At 48.7% G+C, this 25,703-nt stretch overlaps 1 protein-coding gene across 1 annotated transcript in view; it reads left to right on the forward strand.

Annotated features, from left to right (window-relative positions):
• The window catches only part of LOC309560191 (uncharacterized protein C6orf136), a 70,882-nt gene that overhangs the window by 39,479 nt on the left and 5,700 nt on the right, over positions 1-25,703 (forward strand). The window lies entirely within an intron of this gene.

Here is a 25,703-nt window from a genome sequence, read left to right on the forward strand (position 1 = left end):
CCTGTTCGCGTCTCGTCTCAACAACAAGGTGAAGAGGTTCGTGGCAAGGACGCGCGACCCTCGGGCAGACGCGTCGGACGCGTTAGTGGCCCCGTGGCATCAGTACAGGCTGATGTACGCGTTTCCACCGATTCAGTTGCTGTCCAGGTTCCTTCGCAGGTTACACTCGGAACGCAGCACGGTGATTCTTGTGGCACCGGACTGGCCTCGCCGGTCCTGGTACGCAGACCTCGTGAATCTGGCGGTCGATGCCCCGTGGCGTCTGCCTCTTCGAGACGATCTACTGTCTCAAGGACCGATATACCATCCTGCTTTACAGTCGCTGGCTTTGACGGCCTGGCTGTTGAGACCGAGGTCCTGAAGGAGAGGGGTCTCTCTCCAGAGGTCGTTCATACTTTCATCAACGCGAGGAAGTCTTCCTCAGGGAAGGTTTATTACCGTACTTGGAAGGCCTATTTTGCCTGGTGTGAGTCCAGGGGGTTTTCACCCCGCACGTACTCGGTTTCCCGTGTGCTGTCTTTCCTTCAGACGGGTGTTGATCAGCGTTTGGCGCTGGCTACGATAAAGGGTCAGGTGTCTGCACTGGCCGTTCTGTTTCAACGTCCCGTGGCTTCCAACTCCTTGGTTGGCACCTTTGTTCAGGGTGTGCGGCATCTGGTTCCTCCTAGGAGGGATCCTCTGCCCCCTTGGGACTTGAATCTCGTTCTATCTGTGTTACAACGTGCTCCTTTTGAACAAATCAGGGAGATCTCGTTGTCTATGTTGTCCAAAAAGGTCGCGTTTTTGGTGGCGATCACTTCGGCTCGCAGAGTGTCGGAGCTGGCGGCTTTGTCCTGCAAGTCTCCGTACCTGGTTATTCATTTGGATAAGGTGGTCTTGCGACCTAATCCTTCGTTTCTTCCGAAACGAGTTTCGGAATTCCATCTTAATGAGGATATTGTCTTGCCTTCGTTGTGCGCGAAGCCTAAACATCCAAAGGAGGTGAGATTGCATTCTCTGGATGTTGTTCGGGCGATAAGGGTTTACCTTAAATCGACTGAGTCTTTTCGAAAGACGGACTCCTTGTTTGTTCTTCCAGAGGGTCCTCGGAAGGGCATGGCGGCTTCGGCCTCTACCATCGCCAAATGGATCAGGCAGACCATTGAACAGGCCTATGCTTTGCAGGGGAAGGTTCCCCCTGTGCCTGTGAAGGCGCACTCTACTAGATCTCTGAGTACGTCTTGGGCCTGTCGTCATGGGGCTTCTGTAGCCCAGGTGTGTAAGGCGGCGACTTGGTCGACCGTGCACAGTTTCACAAAATTCTACAAAGTAGATGTTCAGGCATCGGTGGATGCTTCCTTTGGCCGCAAGGTTCTTAGTGCGGCTGTTCCCTAGGATCCCTTGTTGGGGACTCCTGGCTGTTGGGATAAGTTTTGTATCCCCTGGTTTTTTGTCTTTTCCTGGGTTGTTGCTCCTGTTGAGCACTTGTTTTTTTTTGCTGTTGCCCAGCTGGTTTCCTTCCTTTGGTAAGGTTCCTTTCTTTGATGCGGAGACTGCGTTGCTTTTCGGCGCGGATGCGTTTCCCACCCCTCATGTTTGCACTGCTTTGGGACGTCCCCATATGTGACGAATATGAAGAGGCGGCGACTGTCGGAGGACGTAAGAGAAAACGGAATTTTTGTAAAATCTTACCTGTAAAATTCCTTTCTCTGAGTCCTCCGACAGTCGCCGCCCCCGCCCCTCTTTTGGGGTTTGGTTGTATACTCTACTGCTATTCCACTAAAACTGAGATATGGTTGCAGGAAGTAGGAGGGTATTGACTGAGGGGACCACCCCTTGAGGGTGGGATATGTTAAAAGTTTTGTTGTTAACATATTCTGTTGCCTAGCTACTCCTTCGTAGCAAAGTCTAATACCCCATATGTGACGAATATGAAGAGGCGGCGACTGTCGGAGGACTCAGAGAAAGGAATTTTACAGGTAAGATTTTACAAAAATTCAGTTTTTTCAACTTTTTACTGCGGGGTTCCTCTGATGCAACATGAACCCTGCGGAACACTTTTTTTCTCCACCTGACCCCCTTTAAGGAGTCTGCCTGACCCTCCGGATGCCAGATATCCATAGATGCACTGTCGGCGATCCCGGAATCCTTTGTGTCCCGGGTGGAGGTGGTCTTTAAGGGGCGAAGTACCAAAAAACGCCCCCCACCTACCCCTGCCTCAATTGATGGGTAAGATTCTGAATCTGATTCAGCTACCGCAGATGTGGGTCTCCCTGCCGGGTCTACAACCTCGCACCCTGTCTCCTTTGATAGTGAGGATGACACCTCTCCCTCTGCCACTGCACAAGAAAAAAGCTCTGGTGGACGCACTGGTTGTATCTGTGCATGAGACCCTAAAAATGGAGGATGCAGCTGCGACTGAGGCGCAGGTTACGTTTGGCACTCACAAGCCATCCAGAGTGGCAAAGGTTTTTTCCCCTTCCCGCGTATTTTGACAACATGGTCAAAAAAGAATTGGCTGCCCAAAACGTCCCCCTGGGGTGCCTAAGCATATTGCTAGATGCTACCCCTTCGTAGAAAAAAAATTGGCGTTAAGCACCAATAGTACCCGCGCAACGGTAAATAATATTAAAACACTCAAAAGTTTTAATGAAATTAACCGGTTGCCGACCGCCGCACGACTATATACTGCGGCGGTCAACCCCGGCCAGGCAGAGTGACGTATGGATACGTCACTCGCCTGTCACTGACTTGGGAGCCAATTGCGGGCGGGCGCGCGCCCGCCGCGGCTCGTTCACAGACAAGTCAGTGCGTGTGACTGGCGGACTACGATCGCTCCTGTGAAGGGAGAAAGGCGGAGCGGCTTGTTTACAAGCCGCCCGTCATTCTCCCTGTGTAAAAATGAAGATCAGACGGTTCTACTATGTAGAACCGTTGATCTTTGTTTTTACACCAATAGCAATGTCCCTGCACAGTTAGAAGCACGCCCCTAGGACACACTTAACCCCTCCCTGTCCAATAAAGTTAACCCCTTCCCTGCCAGTGTCATTTTTGCAGTAACAGTGCATATATATAGCACTGATTACTGCAGTAATGTCACTGGTACCCCCAAAAGTGTCAAAAATGTCAGTCAAGGGTCCGATCTGTCCGCCGCAATGTCACAGTACCGAAAAAAAAATCGCAGATCGCTGCCATTACGCGTTAAAAAAAACCCACCAAAAATGACAAAAATCTTTCCCTTTGTTAGTAAACGCGATAACTTTTGCGCAAACCAATCAAAATACGCTTTTTATAAAATTCGTTTAGGTACAGCGTCGCACGACCGCGCATTTGTCCGTTAAAGTCACGCAGTAAAAAATCGCAAAAAAAACCCTGGTCTTTTAGCAGCCAAATCCTCCGGGGCTTAAGTGGTTAAAAAGTGCAAAAAATGGGTTAATTTAATTAATTAACATGTTGACCACCAGAGCTTGCAGTGTTTCTTGAGGAACACGGAGTCTGGCTGTGAGGATAACCTCAGGTGGATGCTCTATCGGGTTGCAGTCACTTACTGGGCACTGAATTACCTGCCCTGTATACAACTTTTCCTGCTTGAACTGACCCCCTATAATCAAGGGGTCTGTTCATTCCGGTAAGCATTTTGTGCACACCGGGTGGTCCAGTGTCTTGGTGGAGGTATTGAAGGTCTTAAGTGCATTTGGAAAGATTCCCATTAGATACTCCTTTTTTTTATTCATTTGATTTTGATTTTAATATTTTTTGGATGGTGATATTATGTTTTTGGTTTCGCTATACCAATTATTGATTCAACCTCTTTACACATTGCACTTTTTTCTATCATTCCTTCAGGATTATCACATTGATTATTTTATTGATTATAGTGTGATTTTTAGCACTATTACTTGCTGTATTCACTGATTTATGCACCTAAATTTCTGGCCTTAGTATATATACTAATAGGTCTGCACATGATAAGAGTTTTTGTTTGAACAACTTTATATTCATTTAAATTTAGTGCACCAAATAGGGTGAGCGCAGCTTTGTTATACATCGCTGTATAATTTTTATCCCTTTTGAAGAGTCCCTTATAAAAAGTGGACTGGGCCACATACGGTGGACCCTCGGGTCTCCAGACTGAATGAAGCTAACATGATCCCAGTGGAGGATCTCCCGTCTTTTAAGGATCCGGCGGATAGAAAGGCGGAGTCTGTGGCCCGCAATATGTACTCCCTGGCGGGGTCTGCACTAAGACCGGTGTTTACTATTGCCCTTGTGTCACAAACCTTGACTGAATGGGCTGAGTTACTACACTGTGACCTGGAGGGGGTACAACTCCCCCCTGCCTTTGCGGAACTGACTGACCAGTTGGTGCAGGGGCTGCAATTTATTTGTGATGCCTCGCTAGATGCGGGTCCAATACTTGCCCGACTGTCGGTTTCGGCAGTAGTCCTTCGGCGAAACTTCCGTATAATGACCCTGTAATTAACACGGATTGTTTGAGGCTTTGCATCATTTAATTTACAGAACATGCCCACAACTTTGAAGATGGGACTAATAGGACAACATTTTAATAGGACAAAATAACAGAAAAAGTCAATGTGCATAACTATTCACCCCCTAAAGTCAATACTTTGTAGAGCCACCTTTTGCAGCAATTACAGTTCCATCTTGTTTGGATAAGTCTCTATGAGCTTGCCACATCTTACCACTGAGATTTTTGCCAATTCCTCCTTGCAAAACTGCTTCAGCTCCTCCAAGTTGGATGATTTGCGCTTGTGAACAGCAATCTTTAAGTCTGACCACAGATTTTCTATTGGATTGAGGTCTGGGCTTTGACTTGGACATTCCAACACATTTACATGTTTCCCCTTAAACCACTCAAGTGTTGCTTTAGCAGTGTGTTTGGGGTCATTGTCCTGCTGGAAGGTGAACCTCCGTCCTAGCCTCAAATTACACACAAATTACACACAAAGTGGTAATCCCCACAGAATGATGCCGCCACCACCATGTTTTACTGTGTTGGGTTATGACCGATATAGCGTTTTCTTTGATGGCCGAAAAGTTCAATTTTAGTCTCATCAGACTTCCTCCATACATTTTGGGAGTCTCCCACATGCCTTTTCGCAAACTCAAAACGTGCCATTTTATTTTTTGCTGAAAGTAATGGCTTTCTTCTGGCCACTCTGCCATAAAGCCCAACTCTATGGAGCGTACGGCTTATTGTCGTCCTTTGTACAGATACTACAGTCTCTGCTGTGAAACTCTGAAGCTCCTCCAGGGTTACCTTAGATCTCTGTGCTGCCTCTCTGATTAATGCCCTCCTTGCTCAGTCCATAAATTTTGGTGGGCGGCCGTCTCTTGGCAGGTTTGTTGTGCCATGTTCTTTCCATTTGGTTATGATGGATTTGATGGTGCTCCTAGGGATCGTCAAAGATTTGAATATTTTTTTTATAACCTAACCCTGACTTGTACTTCTCAACAACATTGTCCCATACCATGGTATGGTGAGTGATACTGCCCCCCTGTGTCCCTGGGACAATCATCGATGGGGGGAACTGGGCTCGCTGCTGGGGATGTCAGAGCTCTGGCCCTGGATGAGGCTCCCCTGGTCGCAAGATTGTCTGCAGTGGGGATTGCAATTCGCCGCATGATCTGGCTAAAGAGCTGGTCGGCAGACCAAGCCTCTAAGAAAACAGTGTCTGATCTCCCCTTTTTGAGGGAACGCCTTTTTGGTGACTCCTTGGCTGAGCTAATTAAGGGTCTAACTGGGGGTAAGAGTACTCTTCTCCCCCAATCCGCGAAAGGTAAGGTGTCCCGAGGTAAGCGGGGACCTTCCTTCAAGGCTCGTGGGAAAAAGAGCCGTTCAGGGGAGGACGAGAAGGCTTGGTCGGTTAAGCCCGAATCTAGCCAGTCCGGTTCAGCGAACAATTCCTCTTCTGCGTCATGGGACACCTTCACCCAATTCGGGGGTGGGGGAAGGTCTGTGTTACCTTCCGGGACCCTGGGCGTCTCTGGTTCGGGACTCATGGGTTCACGAACTGCTTAGTTCGGGGTTCAGGATTGTCCGGCAGGCAGGTTCCTTCTGCCATGTCTCAGTTTTATCTCCGGATCGTTTGTGGGGTCCCTTGGAGGCGGTGCGGGCTCCGCTTGCGCAGGCGGTGGTGGTGTCGGTTCCTCAGCAGGAAAGGTTTCGGGTTTTTTTTGTTCACCTCTGTTCCCGGTGCCCGAGAACCCTGAGTCTTTGCCGAGGCTTTGACTGGGGTATTGGCCTTGTTCCCACACAAAGGGATTGCGATTCTCAGGTATCTGGACTTGTTGAGAGCGGGTTCTTACCTGACCCTGTTGGGCGATCTGCCCATCACTTCCTTATCACTCAATGTCCTGGAGCTCAGGGCGATCAAACTCTGCCAACTCCTTTGGACGCCTCGACTGCACGATCTCCCAGTTCGGGTGTAGTCCAACGATGCCACAGTTGTGGTTTACATTGATCATCAAGGGGGCACCTGGAGTGCCCGGGCAGCCAAGGCGGTGGCTGAGATTCTGACTTGGGCCGAGGTGCACGTTCCAGCTCTCTCCGCTGTTCACATGCTTGGAGTGGTGAACTGGCAGCCGGACTAAATGAGTCATCAGTCCTTGCATCCGGAAGGGTTCCGTCTCCTGTGTTCCCGGTGGGGGACACCGGAAGTGGATCTGTTTGCGTCTCGTCTGAACAAAAGGGTGGAAAGGTTTGTGGCCAGAATGTGGGATCCTCTGGCGGATGCCTTAGACGTGTTGGTGGTGCCTTGGCACCGATATCGGCTGGTTTATGCCTTTCCCCCCATTTCAACTGTTGTCCAAGTTCCTCCGCAGGTTGGCGTTGGAACAGGTGCAGGTGATTCTAGTGGCCCCAGACTGGCCTCGCCAGTCTTGGTGCGCAGACCTTGTAAAGATGGTCGTCGAACCTCCATGGTGGCTGCCTCTGTGGGAAGATCTGCTGTCTCAAGGGCCGATTTTCCATCCTGCTTCACGGTCCCTGGCCTTAACAGCTTGGCTGTTGAAGGCCAGGTGTTGAGAGACAGCGGTCTCTCCGATGTGGTGATTCCTTCCTTGCTGAGAGCTCAGAAGGCTACTTCCAGGAAAATTTATCATCGTACCTGGAAGGCGTACATTGCCTGGTGTGAGTCGCAGGGGTTGCATCCTCGCTCCGTTTCAGTGGCGAGGGTCTTGGCCTTCATGCAGAAAGGTGTGGACCAACGTTTGGCATTGGGCACGATCAGAGGTCAAGTGTTGGCCTTGGCCGTTTACTTCCAGCGTCCCTTGGTGACCAATTCCCTAATTCGCACCTTTATTCAAGGGGTGCGTCATCTGGCTCCTCCAAGGAGATCCCCCTTGCCTCCGTGGGATCTGTATTTGGTTTGGTCTGCTTTGCGACGACCTTCCTTTGAGAATATCGGAGAAATCTCTCTGCCTCTGTTGTCCCACAAATTTGCTTTTCTGGTGGCTATCACCTCGCAGAGTGCCTGAATTGGCGGCTCTGTCCTGCCATTCGCTTTCTCTGGTTGTTCATAGGGATAAGGTTGTTCAGCAACCCAACCATTCCTTTCTCCCTCAGGTGATGTCTATTTTCCACCTCACTGAGGATATAATTTTGCCTTCGCTTTGTGCGAAGCCCAAGCATCCCAAGGAATTTGCTTTGCATTCGTGGATGTGGTCCGGGCAATCGGGGTCTACCTGTCGGCCACGAAATCCTATCGGACGTCTGCTTCCCTGTTTGTCCTTCTGGAGGGACCTTGTACGGGTCCAGCTGCGTCCGCTGCAACCATTGCCGCATGGATTAGACAGACTATCGTTCAGGCCTATTCACTTAAGGGTCAGGTTCCTCCTTTCCCTGTGAGGGCACATTCTACTAGAGCTATGAGTGCCTCTTGGGCTTTTCGCCATCAGGCTTCTGTGGCTCAGGTGTGTCGAAACTAGCGATCTCCCTATCTGGTGGTGAACAGGGGTGCACAGGGATAAAGTGGTGCTTCGTCCAGGTCCACCCTTCCTTACAAAGGTGGTTTCCAGTTTCCACTTAAATGAGGACATTGTGTTGCCCTCCTTGTGTCCCAAGCCGCAACATCCCAAGAAACAATATTCACAAGTGAAATAAATAAACGTGGGATAGAGTTCATTGGTGATCCAGTGACTAAGTGAGGGATAAAACACTTCCAGTGACAGCCAGGTGCAAAAATTTGTGAGCTGCGAATCCCAATTAAGTGAAATGGCTGCTCACCTCCATTAACACTCTAATGAGCGTTTGGTATAATCAATCACCATGAGGACTTTATGGATTCCTGGGACACTTGCTCATAAGGAATGATAAGAGGGGACTCTCATAGTGTAGTAGTTTAGGATTTAATAATCGGAGCGGACCGCATCGGCGGTTGTGGTTTGCTGTACACCACCATTCGCTTTACTGCCTACTTTACTGTAAGTGTGACATATATTTTTACTCTGTTGCCAGCCTGTCTGGGTGGGGAGGCGTCCTCGGCACAGATTGTGCTCAGGGGGTCTGGACTCTGGAAGAATGTACTGGAACTCTGAGCGATCAGACTTTGTCTGGATTATTGGCTAACTCGTCTTTAGGGGTGTCTGGTACGAATTCAATCAGGCAAAGCCATGGCCGTGGTCTATGTCAATCACCAAGGGGGCACAAGAAGTCTCCTGGCAGCTTGGGAGGTAGCTGGCATTCTAAGGTGGGCAGACCGATTCGTTCCAGTCCTCTCTGCTGTACATTCTAGTGGCTCCAGACTCGCTGGTCTTGGTACGCTGATCTGGTAGAGCTGGTCGCGATGCTCCTTGGAGACGTCCCCTCAGGGAAAGGCTGCTGTCCCAAGGGCCAATCTTCCATCCTGCTTTACAGTTGCTGGCTTTAACGGCTTGGCTGTTAAAAGCTAGGTGCTGAAGGATAGAGGCTTGTCGGTGATTCCTACGCTGTTAAAGGCTAGAAAATCTACCTCTAGGAAGATCTACCATCATACTTGAAAGACAAACATTGTGTGGTGTGAGTCTTTTGGGGTTACCCCTTTTCCTCCCAACGAGGGGTTGAACAGCGCCTGGCCTTGGGTAGCATTAAGGGCCAGGTTTCAGCTTTGGTAGTTTTCTTTCAACGTCCATTGGCCACACTTTCCTTGGTGCGTACCTCCATTGCAGCCGTGGAACCTCAATTTGGCTGTCAGTTCTCCAGAAACCTCCCTTTGAAAATATTCGGGAGATTCCCCTGCTTACGTTGCCCCAGAAGGTGCCTTTTTGGTGGCTATTACTGCTGTGCGCAGGGTGTCAGAGCTTGCGGCGTTGTCTTGCCGTTCACCTTACCTGGTGGTTCACAGAGATAAGGTGGTTCTTCGTCCCTGTCCATCGTTCCTTCCAAAGGATGTCTCTGATTTCCATTTGAATGAAGAGCTTATGTTGCTTTTCCTATGTCCCAGGCCTAAACATCCTAAGGAAATTGCCTTGCATTCCCTGGATGTGGTTCGGGTAATCGGGGTGTACCTGGCAGCTTCCTCAAACACACTCCGATAGAAGTAAACATGTGAAGTTTATTCACCACTGTAAATCCAAACTGGACATCAATACATCACGGACAAGGACAAAGGTTGACGCGTTTCACGAGTTTACACTTGCTTACTCCTAACCATGGTGGTTATGAGTAAGCAAGTGTAAACTCGTGAAACACGTCAACCTTTGTCCTTGTCCGTGATGTATTGATGTCCAGTTTGGATTTACAGTGGTGAATAAACTTCACATGTTTACTTATATCGGAGTGCTGCACCTGATCACATCTTCCCACCTGAGCGGCTTACCTGCAATTGTACCTGGCAGCTACGGAGTCTTTTAGTAAGTCAGACTCACTATTTGTACTCACTGATGGACCTCAAAGGGTTGGACGCTTCTGCTGAGACCATTTCCAGATGGATCCGAAAGACGGTTATTCAGGCCTATTCCATTAGGGGTCAGGTTCCTCCTTTCCCTGTTTAGGCGCACTCTACTCTGGCACTTAGTGCCTCCTCCTTCTGTCATCGGGCGTCAGTGCTGCAGGTCTGCAAGGCGGGCCACCTGGACGTCTGTGCACGCTCTCACAAAGTTTTAGAAAGTGGACGTGTTGGCATCTGCGGATGCTTCTTTTGGCCTTCAAGGTTTTGCAGACTGCTGTTTAGAGGACCTGGTCCTCTTTTGAGGGTGTATTGTTTAGGGATGCACCGAAATTTCGGCCACCGAAATTATCGGCCGAAAATGAGCCTCTCTCATTTCGGCCGATAATGGGTTAACAGTGCCGAAAATAAAAATGGCCGCCGTGGGGAAGGAGGAGGGCGCAGCGCAGCGCAGGGCAGGTTTCAAAAGTCCCGCCTCTGGCCGGCCGTCCGCCTCTTAATAATGTCCCTACTACTCTGTGCATTATGAATGGACATACTAGGCGGGGGGCGGGGCGAGCGGCCGCTATAGAGAGAACTATTGTGATCCTTCACTGTCAGCTCCTCACGTCTATGTATGAATGAGAACTGAACTGAGCTGACACCGGGCGGGGGGGCGGGCGGAGCGGCCGCTATTAGCTGTGACTATGTGAGAGTTTCACTTCCCTGACAGGCACGTATCTCCGCTGACAAGGAAGAGAAGCTCTCACATAGTCACAGCTAATAGCGGCCGCTCCGCCCGCCCCCCCGCCCGGTGTCAGCTCAGTTCAGTTCTCATTCATACATAGACGTGAGGAGCTGACAGTGAAGGATCACAATAGTTCTCTCTATAGCGGCCGCTCGCCCCGCCCCCCGCCTAGTATGTCCATTCATAATGCACAGAGTAGTAGGGACATCATTGAGAGGCGGTGCCGCCGGCCAGAGGCGGGACTTTTGAATGCAGGAGAGGACACCCGAGGAGGAGGACGCTGAGGCAGTGGGGGAGGGGGGAGGGGAGCTGAGGCAGCTTACCAATGCTATTAGTATTATGAGGCATGAGGGGTTAATGTATTGTCACTGCTGGTCACTCATCTATTAGTGACTGACCAGTGGCAGTTAATTAACCCCTTTTGTGCTGCATTAGTGCAACCAGTGTCAGTGTTAATTAACACTGGTTGCACTAATGCAGCACAAAGGGGTTAATTACCTGCCACTGGTCAGTCACTAATAGATGAGTGACCAGCAGTGACAATACATTAACCCCTAATGCCTCATAATACAAATACCATTGGTAATTAAATTAACCTCTTGCCAACCCATCACAGTACATATACTGTGACAGGGTGGCAGCGACAGGTGTACGTCGCTGCCTGTTTATGGTTTATGTCCCTGTTCTATCCATTTCAAATTTTTTTGGGGGAAAAAGTCATTTTCGGTTTCGGTTTCGGTTTTCGGCCAAGGGCATCCTGCATTTTCGGTTTCGGTTTCGGCCCAAAATTTTCATTTCGGTGCATCCCTAGTATTGTTTTTTTCAGGTGATCTCCAGTTGTTTATGGTTGAGCTCCATGTTACCTGGTTGACTACGGTTTAGCCTTGGGAATTTTTTTCTTGCTGTTCCCACCCCCATGTTTGACACTGCTTTGGGACATTCCAATGGTCAAGAAGATAAGGTGCTGTGTCCATCAATGAATGAAAGGGAAAATAAGATTTCTCTTACGTCCTCCGACAGTCGCCGCCACTTCATAATCTTCACTAATGGGGTAATTGACCTTTGCTCCGCAGGAGTAGCTAGGCAACAAGATTTAATATCAAAGCTTTTAGCATATCCCACCCCTAGGGGGTGGTCCCCTCAGTCAATACCTCCCTGCTTCCAGCATTCTCAACTCAGTTTTCAATTGCCTAGCTTAGGAGTAGCTGGCTGTTCCTGTGCTGGGGCTTTCAGTATCAGCCTTCTATCCTCTTTTGGATTTTATTTCAAGTATTTTTCTCTTTCTTTTACTTAGCTGTTTTTTTCTCAGCATTAGTTTAGTTTTCTTCGGATGAAGATGATCATGCGGAGCTGGGTCTCGGTCTGGCCACCCTGGATCCCAGGGCTGTGTGCCAGGGGTTTCCCCAGCCTGCCATCGAGCGATCAGCTCAGGTTTCCCTGGCATATTGAATGACCCATCCCTGTTCGCTGCAGGGATGCTGCCTGTGAGGTGGCTACCTCACCGGACGCCATTTGCGGTTTCGCACCGCAGTCCACTGCGTCCTGGCTGCGACACTCCCTGTCCTCAGTACAGCGGTTTGGTCGCTAGAGAAGGCTCCCCACGCCATCCGGAATGGTAAGTAAATTTCTCTGTGGGGACCTGTCTGTTTGGGTGTCAGTCTGTGACTGTGTGACCCGCGTGTCTGTGTAAGTGCTGAACTCCCTGTCAGATTACTGTGTGGAATAGCTGCCTTTCTGTGGGCTGCGGGGGGGGGGGGGGGGGCTCTCCCGCTCTGCTGTGTGAGATGTATGGGGCAGACTGGGATCAGACATGCTGTGCGGCGACCGCTGCTGGGGCCTGCAATTTTTTCTCGGCAAATTGTGGTGACCGGCCCTGTGTGATACAGCGCGGTGTTTTGGCGCCAAACGCCGCCATTTTGGCGGCGATCGCTCCTGCAAGCACATGTCGGCGCCATTTTCTTGTTGCCTTGATTCCCTCAGCCGAGCGGCCATGTTTGTGAAGCCTTCATAGGCTATATAGGGCGGTCAGTCATTGCATCACTTCCTTTTTCACTGGAACAGCGATCGGTGGCAGCAGCTGTGTGCTCTCTCCAGGTCTTTACCTTCCTTATCCTGTATTTCCTTGCTCCTTATCCCTGCGGGGGTCGGTACATACAGTAGTGTGCGGTGGGCTGCGCTCGCCGCGGTCTTAAAGGGGCAGTCCTTTATTTCAGTTGATACTGGGGCATGGATTCTCAGGATTGCAAGTTTCCTCCCACCCTGGTGGGGGGCCAAGGGGCTGCTGCATCCCCCGAGGGGGCTGATCTGGCTACTGTTGTAGCGAACTTGGCTTCTCAGGTGCAGATGCTAATGGCTGATCGATCCGCAAAACGGCCCAGGTTATCTATTTCCTCTGATTCAGAGGGCGATGGGGCTGCTATGGCTGGAGTGCCCTTCTCAGGGTCTCGCTCATCCCTGGACCTTGTGGGGTCTGAGGGGGAGGCTGAGGTAGAAGGAGTTCTCCCCCTGGCTCGCCTGAAGAGCTTGCACTCATGGATGAGTTGATTACTTCTATCAAGGAAACACTGCATCTGCAGGATGAACCATGTCCTCCTGCTTTGATGTCCTCTTATGGGACTAAAAGGAAACGCAAATCTGCGCAGGTTTTTCCCTGCCCTGCGGAATTTAAGCACGCTGTTGATGAGCAATGGCGCAATTTAAAGAAGCCCTTTACTGTGCCAAGTAGGTTCAAGCTGCGTTATCCATTTACACCCACCACTGATGAGCGTTGGTGTGTGCCGCCTCAGGTGGATCACGCAGTGGCAGTTTTGAATAAATCTACTGCGATTCCTGCTGAGGATACCCCAGTGTTCCGGGACCCTAGGGACAGGAGATTGGAGTCTCTGGCCCGTCATACTTATACGGTTGCTGGTTCTATGCTGAAGCCTATTTTTGCTTCCATTATGGCAGCCCAAGCTATTGCGGATTGGACGCAGGTGCTCAGGCGCACCCTGGTGGCTGACTCTGCTCCGCCGACAACGTTGGCTATGGTAGATCAAATTCATCAGGGTGTCATGTATTTGTCCGATGCGGACTTGGATTTAGTCCCTTTGGCTGCACGTCTCTCCAGTGTAGCGGTGTTGAACCGTCGCCTGATATGGCTGAAATGTTGGTCGGTTGACCAATCCTCTCGCAAGACTCTGGCTAATCTTCCCTACGCGGGATCTCGCCTTTTTGGCGAGTCTTTGGATACTCTGATAAAGGGAATTTCCGGGGGTAAGAGCACTCTCTTACCCCAAACTCACAAGAATAAGTTTGTTTGCGGTAAGAAGAATACCTCGTTCAGGCCCTCTCAGGGGTCCTTTCGTGCCTTTCGGTCACAATACAAGGGCAAGCCCTTCAAGGGCCAGGGCTCCCAGAAGAACCCGTGGGCAGGGAAGCAGAAGTCCGGCCAGTCCGGGTCCGCTGCCCATACCAATTCGGCCTGAAGGGGCGCCCTCACCCGGTTCTGGGGTGGGGGGACGTTTGCTCGGTTTTCTTCAACCCTGGCTGGCCCGCATTTGGGACAGGTGGGTTCAGGAAATCGTTCGATCTGGATACAAGATCGAGTTTCTCTCTCGGCCGGCGAGCAGATTTTTTCCATCACATCTTCAGCTGTCTCCGGAGCGTTTGCAGGATCTGCACCTGGCTGTGCGGGACCTGCGGGCCCAGGGAGTGGTGGTTCCGGTGCCTCATCGGGACAGATTTCGGGGGTTCTACTCCAATCTGTTCACTGTGCCCAGAAAGGAGGGCAAGGTACGTCCGATTCTGGACTTGAAAGCTCTGAACCGCTTTGTGCGGGTTCGCAAGTTCCGCATGGAATCCCTACGCTCAGTGGTGGCTGCCCTGAGTCCGGGGGAAATCATGGCCTCCATCGATCTGAAGGATGCGTACCTTCACATCCCCATTTTCAAGGGTCACCAGAGGTACCTTCGATTCGCCAGTGCGGAGGATCATTACCAATTCGTGGCGTTACCCTTCGGTCTCGCTTCGGCTCCGCGGGTTTTCACTAAGGTGCTTGCGCCGGTCCTGGCTTTATTGAGAGCCCAGGGCGTCTCTGTCTTGGGATATCTGGACGATATCTTGCTTCGGTCTGCGACCAGTCAGGGCCTGGTGAACGACCTGTCCACCACGATGCAGACTCTGCAGGAGTTTGGTTGGACGATAAATTTTCCAAAATCAACGTTGTGTCCGTCGGTTCGTCTTCACTACCTGGGGATGATCCTGGACTCTGCTCAAGCGAAGGTCTTCCTGCCGGAAGACAAGCTCCGGACACTTCAGGACGAGGTCAGGTCCCTCAGGGACACTCAGTGCTCGTCCCTCCGGACATGTATGAGATGTCTAGGTCTGATGGTCTCGGCTTTCGAGGCGATTCCCTTCGCCCAGTTTCACACGCGGGGTCTTCAGGCGGAGATCTTGGCCAAGTGGGACGGGCGTCCGCAATCTCTGGATCTGCGGATCTCGTTGAGCCGCCACACCCGAAGGGGTCTTTTGTGGTGGCTCCAGTCCCCGGCGGTGTCGGGGGGCAAGTCCTTTCGTCCCTTGTCGTGGACGGTGCTCACCACGGATGCCAGCCTGTCGGGCTGGGGTGGTGTTCTGGGTGTTCTATCCGCCCAGGGAACTTGGTCGGAGGAGGAGTCCTCCCTTCCGATCAACATTCTGGAATTGCGAGCGATAAAACTTTGCCTTCTGCATTGGTCGGAATGGCTTCAGGGCCGTCCGGTTCGGGTTCAGACGGACAATGCCACAGCGGTGGCCTACATCAACCATCAAGGGGGCACCAGGAGTGCCCGTGCTGCTCGGGAAGTAAACGACTTTCTGTCGTGGGCCGAGACGCACGTCCCAGCGATAACGGCTGTGCACATTCCGGGGGTGGAGAACTGGCAGGCGGACTATCTGAGTCGCCAGGCCCTGGACCAGGGAGAATGGTCCCTTCACCCGGATGTCTTCCAGATGTTGTGCGCGAAGTGGGGTCTACCGGATGTGGACCTGTTCGCGTCTCATCTGAACAACAAGGTGGAAAGGTTCGTGGCAAGGACGCGCGATCCTCGGGCAGACGCCTCAGACGCGTTAGTGGCGCCCTGGCATCAGTATCGTCTGATGTATGCCTTTCCACCGATTCAGCTGCTGTCCAGGCTGCTTCGCAGATTGGCCTCGGAACCGCACGCGGTGATTCTGGTGGCACCGGACTGGCCTCGCCGGTCTTGGTACGCAGACCTCGTAAATCTGGCAGTCGAGGTTCCGTGGCGCCTGCCGCTTCGGGAAGACCTTCTGTCTCAAGGGCCGATATTCCATCCTGCTTTACAGTCGCTGGCTTTAACGGCCTGGCTGTTGAAAGCCAGGTCCTGAAGGATAGGGGTCTCTCCCCTGAGGTCATTCCCACTTTGATCAAGGCTAGAAAAGCCTCTTCGGGAAAAATTTACTACCGTACTTGGAAAGCGTACTTTGCCTGGTGTGAGTCCAGGGGGTATTCCCCTCGCTCATACTCGGTGTCGAGAGTGTTGGCTCTCCTCCAAACTGGAGTGGACCAGCGTTTGGCGCTGGCCACAATTAAGGGTCAGATTTCTGCGCTGGCCGTTCTTTTTCAACGCCCTGTGGCGTCAAATTCATTGGTTAGCACCTTTGTTCAGGGGGTGCGACATTTGGCCCCTCCTAGGAGGGATCCTTTGCCTCCATGGGACTTGAACTTGGTTCTGTCCGTGTTACAACAGGCTCCCTTTGAAAAGATCAGGGAGATCTCGTTGTCTCTGTTGTCCAAGAAGGTTGCCTTTTTGGTGGCGATCACTTCGGCTCGCAGGGTGTCGGAGCTGGCAGCTTTGTCCTGCAGCTCTCCCTACTTGGTGATTCACTTGGATAAGGTGGTCTTGCGACCTAACCCTTCCTTTCTTCCGAAGAGGATCTCGGAATTTCACCTGAATGAGGACATTGTCTTGCCTTCGCTTTGCGCGAAGCCTAAGCATCCGAAGGAGGTGGCTTTGCATGCCTTGGATGTTGTTCGGGCGATCAGGGTTTATCTGTCATCGACTAAGTCTTTTCGCAAGTCGGATTCCCTATTTGTCCTTCCAGAGGGACCTCGGAAGGGCATGGCGGCGTCGGCTGCTACCATCGCCAAATGGATCAGACAGACGATTGTGCAGGCCTATGCTTTGAGGGGGAAGGTTCCTCCTTTCCCTGTGAAGGCGCACTCTACCAGATCTCTGAGTACGTCTTGGGCCTATCGTCATCAGGCTTCTGTGGCCCAGGTGTGTAAGGCGGCGACTTGGTCGTCCGTTCACACCTTCTCCAAATTTTACAAAGTGGATGTTCAGGCATCGACAGATGCTTCCTTTGGCCGTAAAGTTCTTAGTGCGGCAGTGCCTTAGGGTCCCTTGTTTGGGCCCTTGACTGTTGGGGTGTTTTTACCCCTGGGTTACTTGTTTTTCCTGGGTTGTTTGCTCCTGTTGAGCACGTTTTCCTGTTGCCAGGTTGGTTCTCTTACTTTGGTAAGGTTACTTTCTCTGATGTGGGTACTGCGTTGCTTTAGGCGCGGCTGCGTTTTTTTTCCCACCCCTCATGTCTACACTGCTCTGGGACGTCCCCATTAGTGAAGATTATGAAGTGGTGGCGACTGTCGGAGGACGTAAGAGAAAACTGAATTTTTGTAAAATCTTACCGTAAAATCCCTTTCTCTGAGTCCTCCGACAGTCGCCGCCCCCGCCCCTCTTTTGGGATTTGCTTATGTACTCTACTGCTATTACCCCATTAGTGAAGATTATGAAGTGGCGGCGACTGTAGGAGGACTCAGAGAAAGGAATTTTACGGTAAGATTTTACAAAAATTCTGTTTTTTGACTTACCATAAAATCCATTTCTCTGATGTTCATTGATGGACACAGCACCCACCCCTCTGAGGAGTTGGCTTTCTACTGACTCTGCTTGTAACAAACTGAGTGCCTATAGCTGAGAGTGGGAGTATACCCCCTGGGACTGCCCAATAGGTGTAGTCAAGCTTTTTCCTGCCTAGTGTCCTATTCCTGTAGGGGTCAGTATAACCCAATGGTCAAGAAGCATAGCTGCTGCATCTGTCAATGGACTCCAGAGAAAAGGATTTTATGGTAAGTTCTTACAAAAAATCTTTTTTTTTTTTTTTTTTTTTTTTTGCAGAATGCATAAAATAAAGATCAGTGTGGGTGTGAACTGCATGTAATACAGCATTTATTGATAGTTTTTTATAATGTGAGTTTAGTGACTCTTTAGGTATGTGGTTCTTTGTACATTTATGTTATGGGGGGAGAAGCAGAATCTTGCGTGGCACATGCCCTGTAAAAATGGTAATCACTGTAACACAATGGACTGTACGGTTTCTAATTGGTCTGCTACAGTTGGTTCTATTATCCCAGAAGAGAATTTGAGTTTTGAAAAGGAGAAATAGTTTCTTTTAAACCATTGAACTTTTGTGCTGTTGCTGCTTTTTAAATTTCTTATTTTCAGTATGTATTGTTATAATTTTAAAATGCCACCAAAAGAAAGTTCTATTTGTGTGAAAAATGATATAAATTAAATTTGGGTACAGTGCTGCATGACTGAGCAATTAACATTTAAAGTAGCGCAGTGCTGAATAGCAAAAAATGCTCTGGTCATGAAGGGGGGTAAAACCTTCCAGGAGGTCAAGTGGTTAATGAGTGCCAATCACATCCTAGTTTCTAATTTTAAAAAGGACACTAGGAAAATGCAAATGTGTGTTCTTTGCACGAAAAGCAGTGCCTTTTCTCTTATTCATTGAAGAGCTAACATTCCTTTGGTAATTGCTTCAATTGGATAAGGGGAGTTTCTATCATTTGTGGACATATGGCATATACCTCTGAATGTTCCACTTTTTCCATGTTTCAATATAAACATTTTTAACCCAACATTATCAGCATGTAGCCTTAACCTTTAACTCTGACAGTGGCCAGGATATTGCTCAATGTCTGAACTGCCAGGGCCCCATATGTGGGTAGGGCATTTTTACAACCTTGAAATTTGCTTGGGCACTCTGGTGAGCATTGATTTTTACAGTAAATCACTACAAGTCCTTTGGGAACTTCCATCTCAGAGGATGACCTTCCTGGGAAAGGATTTAACATCCCATTCACGAGGATCATTCTCCTGTTGGAATGGATGGCCTTCCTTCATTCCTAAGTATCTTACCTGAGGGTTCTAACATCTTTGATCATCAGAAGTTGTATGCAGGTACTTGAAATGATCAGCTTGGTGGTGAAACCACCATGATCAGTTTTTGCATCCTGTTCATGACCAAGTGACAGCTGGATCACTGTAAAATAAGCGGATCCACAACAAGGCATGGTTTCAAGTGTCATTTTGAAAGTGCACCTCTATTTGCTTGCAATATACACTCACCGGCCACCTTATTGGATACACCTGTTTAATTGCTTGCTAACACAAATTGCTAGTCGGCCAATTACATGACGGCAACTCAATGCATTTAGACATCAAGACGTAGTAAGGAAGACTTGCTGAAGTTCAAATTAAGCATCAGAATGGGGAAGAAAAGGGGATTGAAGTGACTTTGAATGTGGCATAGTTGTTGGTGCCAGACGGGCTGGTCTGAGTACTTCTAAAACTGCTGATGACCTGGGATTTTCAGGGTCAACCATCTTTAGGGTTTACAGAAAATGGTCAGAAAAAGAGAATACATCCAGTGAGCGGCAGTTGTGTGGAGGTAAATGCATTGTTGAGGTGTCAGAGGAGAATGGGCAGACTGGTTTGAGATGATAGACAACAATACTCACTCGTTACAACCAAGGTATGCAAAATACCATCTCTGAAAGCACAACACATCCAACCTTGAAGCAGATGGGCTACAGCAGCGAAAGACCACACTCTGTCAGCTAAGAACAGGAAACGGAGACTACAATTTGCACAGGCTCACCAAAACTGGACAATGTAAAATTGGAAAAGCTTTGCCTGGTCTGGATTGTGTCTCGATTGCAGCTGCGACATTCAGATGGTAGGGTCAGAATTTGTCTTAAATGTGAAAAGCATGGATCCATCCTTCCTTATATCAGCGGTTCAGGCTGGGGGTGGTGTAATGGTGTGAGGGATATTTTCTTGGCACACTTTGGGCCCCTCAGTACCAATTGAGTTTGTTTAACCACTTGCCGACCATATATATATATATATATATATTAGGGATGCACCGAAATGAAAATTTTGGGCCGAAACCGAAAATGCAGGATGCCATTGGCCGAAAACCGAAACCGAAAATGACTTTCCCCAAAAAAAAATTAAAATAGATAGAAGAGGGGCATACACCAAAAAACAGGCAGCAACGTACACCTGTCGCTGCCACCCTGTCACAGTATATGTACTGTGACGGGTTGGCAAGAGGTTAATTTAATTACCAATGGTATTTGTATTATGCAGCATGAGGGGGTTAATGTATTGTCACTGATGCATTAGTGACCGACTAGTGGCAGTTAATTAACCCTTTTGTGCTGCATTAGTTCAACCAGTATCAGAGTTAATTAACACTGGTTGCACTGATACTGGTTGCACTAATGCAGCACAAAGGGGTTAATTAACTTCCACTGGTCGGTCACTAATGCATCAGTGACAATACATTAACCCCCTCATGCTGCATAATTAATACAAATACCAATGGTAAGCTGCCTCAGCTATCACCCCCCCCCCACCCTCCCCCCTCCTCTCTCAGCCTCAGCGTCCCTCTCCTACTCACTCAGCTCCTCCAGTCACTGTGTCCATTATTCAAAAGTCCCGCCTCTGGCCGGCCGCCCGCCTCCCGGTGATGTCACTACTACTAGGATCTGTCCATGAATGAACTGACACACCGGGCGGGCGAGCGGCCTCTAATAGCTGTCACTATGAGCCGTTCACTTCTCTTCAATTCCCGGACAGTCCGGACGGCCGCTAATACATAGTACTATGTGATCCTTCCTGTCAGCTCAACGGGACTATGACTATGTGTGAATGAGATCTGATCTGAGCTGACACCGGGCGGGGGGGCGGGTTGGAGCGGCCGCTAGTAGCTGTAACTATGCAAGCGCTTCACTTCCTTGTCAGGCATGTATCTCCGCTGACAAGGAAGTGAAAGGTTTACATAGTTACAGCTAATAGCGGCCGCTCCAACCCGCCCCCCCGCCCGGTGTCAGCTCAGATCAGATCTCATTCACACATAGTCATAGTCCCGCTGAGCTGAAAGGAAGGATCACATAGTACTATGTATTAGCGCCCGCTCGCCCCGCCCTCCTGCCTGGTATGTCCATTCACTAATGCAGAGATCATAGTAACAGGGACGTCATTGAGAGGCGGGCGGCCGGCCAGAGGCGGGACTTTTAAAACCTGCCCTGCGCTGCGCCCTCCTCCTTCCTCACGGCGGCCATATTAATTTCGGCACCGTTATCCCATTATCGGCCGAAATGAGAGAGGCTCATTTTCGGCCGATAATTTCGGTGCATCCCTAATATATATATATATATATATACAGTGGGTACGGAAAGTATTCAGACCCCCTTAAATTTTTCACTCTTTGTTATATTGCAGCCATTTGCTAAAATCATTTAAGTTCATTCTTCTTCCTCATGAATGTACACATAGCACCCCATACTGACAGAAAAACACAGAATTGTTGACATTGTTGCAGATTTATTAAAAAAGAAAAACTGAAAAATCACACGGTCCTAAGTATTCAGACCCTTTGCTGTGACACTCATATATTTAACTCAGGTGCTTTCCATTTCTTCTGATCATCCTTGAGACGGTTCTACACCTTCATTTGAGTCCAGCTGTGTTTGATTATACTGATTGGACTTGATTAGGAAAGCCACACACCTGTCTATATAAGACCTTCCAGATCACAATGCATGTCAGAGCAAATGAGAATCATGAGGTCAAAGGAACTGCCTGAAGAGCTCAGAGACAGAATTGTGGCAAGGCACAGATCTGGCCAAGGTTACAAAAAGATTTCTGCTGCACTTAAGGTTCCTAAGAGCACAGTAGCCTCCATAATCCTCAAATGGAAGACGTTTGGGACGACCAGAACCCTTCCTAGAGCTGGCCGTCCGGCCAAACTGAGCTATCGGGGGAGAAGAGCCTTGGTGAGAGAGGTAAAGAACCCAAAGATCACTGTGGCTGAGCTCCAGAGATGCAGTCAGGAGATGGGAGAAAGTTGTAGAAAGTCAACCATCACTGCAGCCCTCCACCAGTCGGGGGTTTATGGCAGAGTGGCCCGACGGAAGCCTCTCCTCAGTGTAAGACACATGAAAGCCCGCATGGAGTTTGCTAAAAAACACCTGAAGGACTCCAAGATGGTGAGAAATAAGATTCTCTGGTCTGATGAGACCAAAATAGAACTTTTTGGCCTTAATTCTAAGCGGTATGTGTGGAGAAAACCAGGCACTGCTCATCACCTGTCCAATACAGTCCCAACAGTGAAGCATGGTGGTGGCAGCATCATGCTGTGGGTGTGTTTTTCAGCTGCAGGGACAGGACGACTGGTTGCAATCGAGGGAAAGATGAATGCAGCCAAGTACAGGGATATCCTGGACAAAAACCTTCTCCAGAGTGCTCTGGACCTCAGACTGGGCCGAAGGTTTACCTTCCAACAAGACAATGACCCTAAGCACACAGCTAAAATAACGAAGGAGTGGCTTCACAACAACTCCGTGACTGTTCTTGAATGGCCCAGCCAGAGCCCTGACTTAAACCCAATTGAGCATCTCTGGAGAGACCTAAAAATGGCTGTCCACCAACGTTTACCATCCAACCTGACAGAACTGGAGAGGATCTGCAAGGAGGAATGGCAGAGGATCCCCAAATCCAGGTGTGAAAGACTTGTTGCATCTTTCCCAAAAAGACTCCTGGCTTTATTAGATCAAAAGGGGGCTTCTACTAAATACTGAGCAAAGGGTCTGAATACTTAGGACCATGTGATATTTCAGTTTTTCTTTTTTAATAAATCTGCAACAATGTCAACAATTCTGTGTTTTTCTGTCAGTATGGGGTGCTATGTGTACATTCATGAGGAAGAAGAATGAACTTAAATGATTTTAGCAAATGGCTGCAATATAACAAAGAGTTACCCACTATATATATATACTGTGGCAGGTCGGTTCTGTCCCATGAAACGACGTACCTGTACGTCGCTTCGTGGGACCGCTAGGGCAAGCCAATTTATGGGCCCGGCAGCTTTGAAATCGCTCCCCATGGAGACAGAACAGCTGTGTAAACACGGCAGACCGCTGTTCTATCAGTTATGAACACAGGGATCCTGTGTTCATCCTTTTTAGGAACACAGGTCTCTGTTTATTCAGCAAGCCAACCCCCCCCCCCCCAGTTAGTTAGAAAGCACCCCCTAGGGACACATTTAATCCTTTGATCTACCCTAATGTTAACACCTTCCCTGCCAGTGTCATTAATACAGTAACAGTGCATATATAGCACTGATTCCTGTAGTAATGTCACTGGTACCCCCAAAAGTGTCCAAACTGTCTGCCGCAATGTCGTAGTCCTGCTAAAAATCGCTGATTGCCGCCATTACTAGTAAAAAAACAATCAATATACACCTATTGGGATTTTTTTAAACAAATATGTAACAGAATACAAATTGGCCTAAAATTATGAAAAAAATAGATTTTTATTTATTTTTTTTGATTGGTAATGTTATATAGCAGAAAGTAAAAAATATTATTTTTTTTTTTTTTTTTTAGCTATTTTTTGGTTATGGCGCAAAAAAATAAAAATCTCACAGGTGATCAAATACCACCAAAAGAAAGCTCTATTTGTGGGGAAAGAAAGACTTTAATTTTATTAGGGTACAGCATCGCATGACCACGCAATTGTCAGTTTAAATAAGGCAGTGCCGTATCGCAAAAAATGGCCTGGTCATTAGGGGGTAAATCCTTCTGGTTCAGAAATGGTTAAACACCACAGCCTACCTGAGTATTGTTGCTGACCATGTCCATCCCTTTATAACTACAGTGTATCAATCTTCTGATGGCTCCTTCCAGCAGGATAATGCACCATGTCACACGGCTCAAATCCTCTCCCCACTGGTTTCTTGAACATGACAATGAGGTCACTGTACTCCAATGGCCTCCACACTCACCACATCTCAATCTAATAGAGCACCTTTAGAATGTGAGGGAACAGATTCTCATCATAGATATGTAGCTGACAAATCTGCAGCAGCAATTGCATGATGCTATCATGTCAATATGGACCAAAATCTAAGGAATGTTTCCAAAGCCTTGGTAAATCTATGCCATGAAGAATTTAAGGCCGCTCTGAAGGCAAAAGAGGGGGTCCAAGCCGGTATTTAGCAAGGTGTACCTAATAATGTGGCTGGTGAGTGGATCCTTGCCAACAGGGTCTTCTAGCCCCCTGTTCTTTCTTTAACCACCTCCCTACCGGCCAATGTATATATACGTCCTGCATTTAAACCGAAATACCGGTGTTATGGCAGCAGATAGCTGCCATAACCCTGGTATTTTTTTAAACTGCAGGCGATCGGCTTTCCGATAAGGGTGGTCCCAGTGGTGGATTCGCCGCGGGATCACCCTTCCGGGATGGCGGAATAGGTGCCCCCCTCCCGGCGTGTCCCGGTCCTTTTCCCCGCTTACCGGACCCGCCGGCAGCGGGGAAAACGATCAGGTCCCGGATCCTCACAGGCAGGATGTTGAGTGAGGGCAAGCTTGCCCTCACTCGACTCTATGGTCTTGGAGGACCGGAGCTACGGCAAATGTCGTTGCCTAGCAACCGGCTTAAAGGTCCCTTTTTTTTTTCCCATTTTTTTTCTATCTTTAAGGCTACATTCACACCTGAGCGTAGCGTTTTTTCGCGCGGTTTTTACCGCAATTTTTACTGCGATTTACAGGCGTTTTTTGTGCAGGCGTTTTTAGATTGAATAGAGACCAATGGAAAACGCCTGTAACCTGCCCAAAAAGAAGCTCATGTACTTTTTTGAGCATTGGGCGTTTTGCTCACAGCGTCAAAACGCTCAGATGTGAACAGGGGCCATTGAAATAAATAGGATTTGTCTTGTTGGGCGTTTTGAGAGCTGATTCTAGAGCAGAAAAACTCCCCAAAAACGCCCCAAAACACCTACATGTGAACGGAGCCTTAGTGTACTTGTGAGATCTGAGGACTTTTTGACCCCAGATCTCACAAAAAAGAGGTCCTGTCGTGCCTATTTCTATTACAAGGAATGTTTACATTCCTTGTAATAGAAATAAAAATGATCATTTTTTTTTTTTTTTAAACGGTGTAAAAAATAAATAATAATAAATAAAATAAAAAAATTAAAGCGCCCTGTCCCTGTTCGCTCGCGCGCAGAAGTGAACGCATATGGAAACCCCGCCCACATATGTAAACGGTGTTCAAACCACACATGTGAGGTATCGCCCCGATCGATAGAGCAAGAGCAAATTATTTGAGCCCTAGACCTCCTCTGTAACTCTAAGATGGTAACCTGTAGAAATGTTTAGTGTCGCCTATGGGGATTTTTAAGTACCAAAGTTTGTAGCCATTCCGTGAGCGAGCGCAATTTTGAAGCATGACATGTTGGGTATCTATTTACTCGGCGTAACATTATCTTTCACATTATGGAAAAAAATTGGGCTAACTTTACTGGTTTCTTATTTGTTAATTAAAGTACATTTTTTTCAAAAAAAATTGCTTTTGGAAGACCGCTGCGTAAATACAGTGTGATAAAAAAATATTGCAATAATCTCCATTTTATTCTCTAGGGTCTCTGCTAAAAAAATATATAATGTTTGGGGGTTCTAAGTAGTTTTCTAGCAAAAACAACAGATTTAAGCTTGTAAACACCAAATGTCAAAAATAGGCCTAGTAGGCAAGTGGTCAAGCAGGTCCTGGAAGTACCGGAACCCATGGTGCTCATTTAGGTAGATGCCAAGTTTCCTAGGAAGTCAGTGCCTTGGCCTGCCTCTTGCACCTTGTTTATTAGTAAGGCTGCCATTCCTGTTCAGCTTCTAGGAATGAGGTACAGGATGAAGGGGGTTAAGATGCTGATTTTTTTTTTTTTAATTGAACGCTGTATCTGGACAATGGTGCATGCCGGGTTTTGGGTCTTAT

The sequence above is a fragment of the Pelophylax lessonae genome, assembly GCF_965119305.1.
Source record: "Pelophylax lessonae genome assembly, chromosome: 7".
Taxonomy (NCBI): domain Eukaryota; kingdom Metazoa; phylum Chordata; class Amphibia; order Anura; family Ranidae; genus Pelophylax; species Pelophylax lessonae.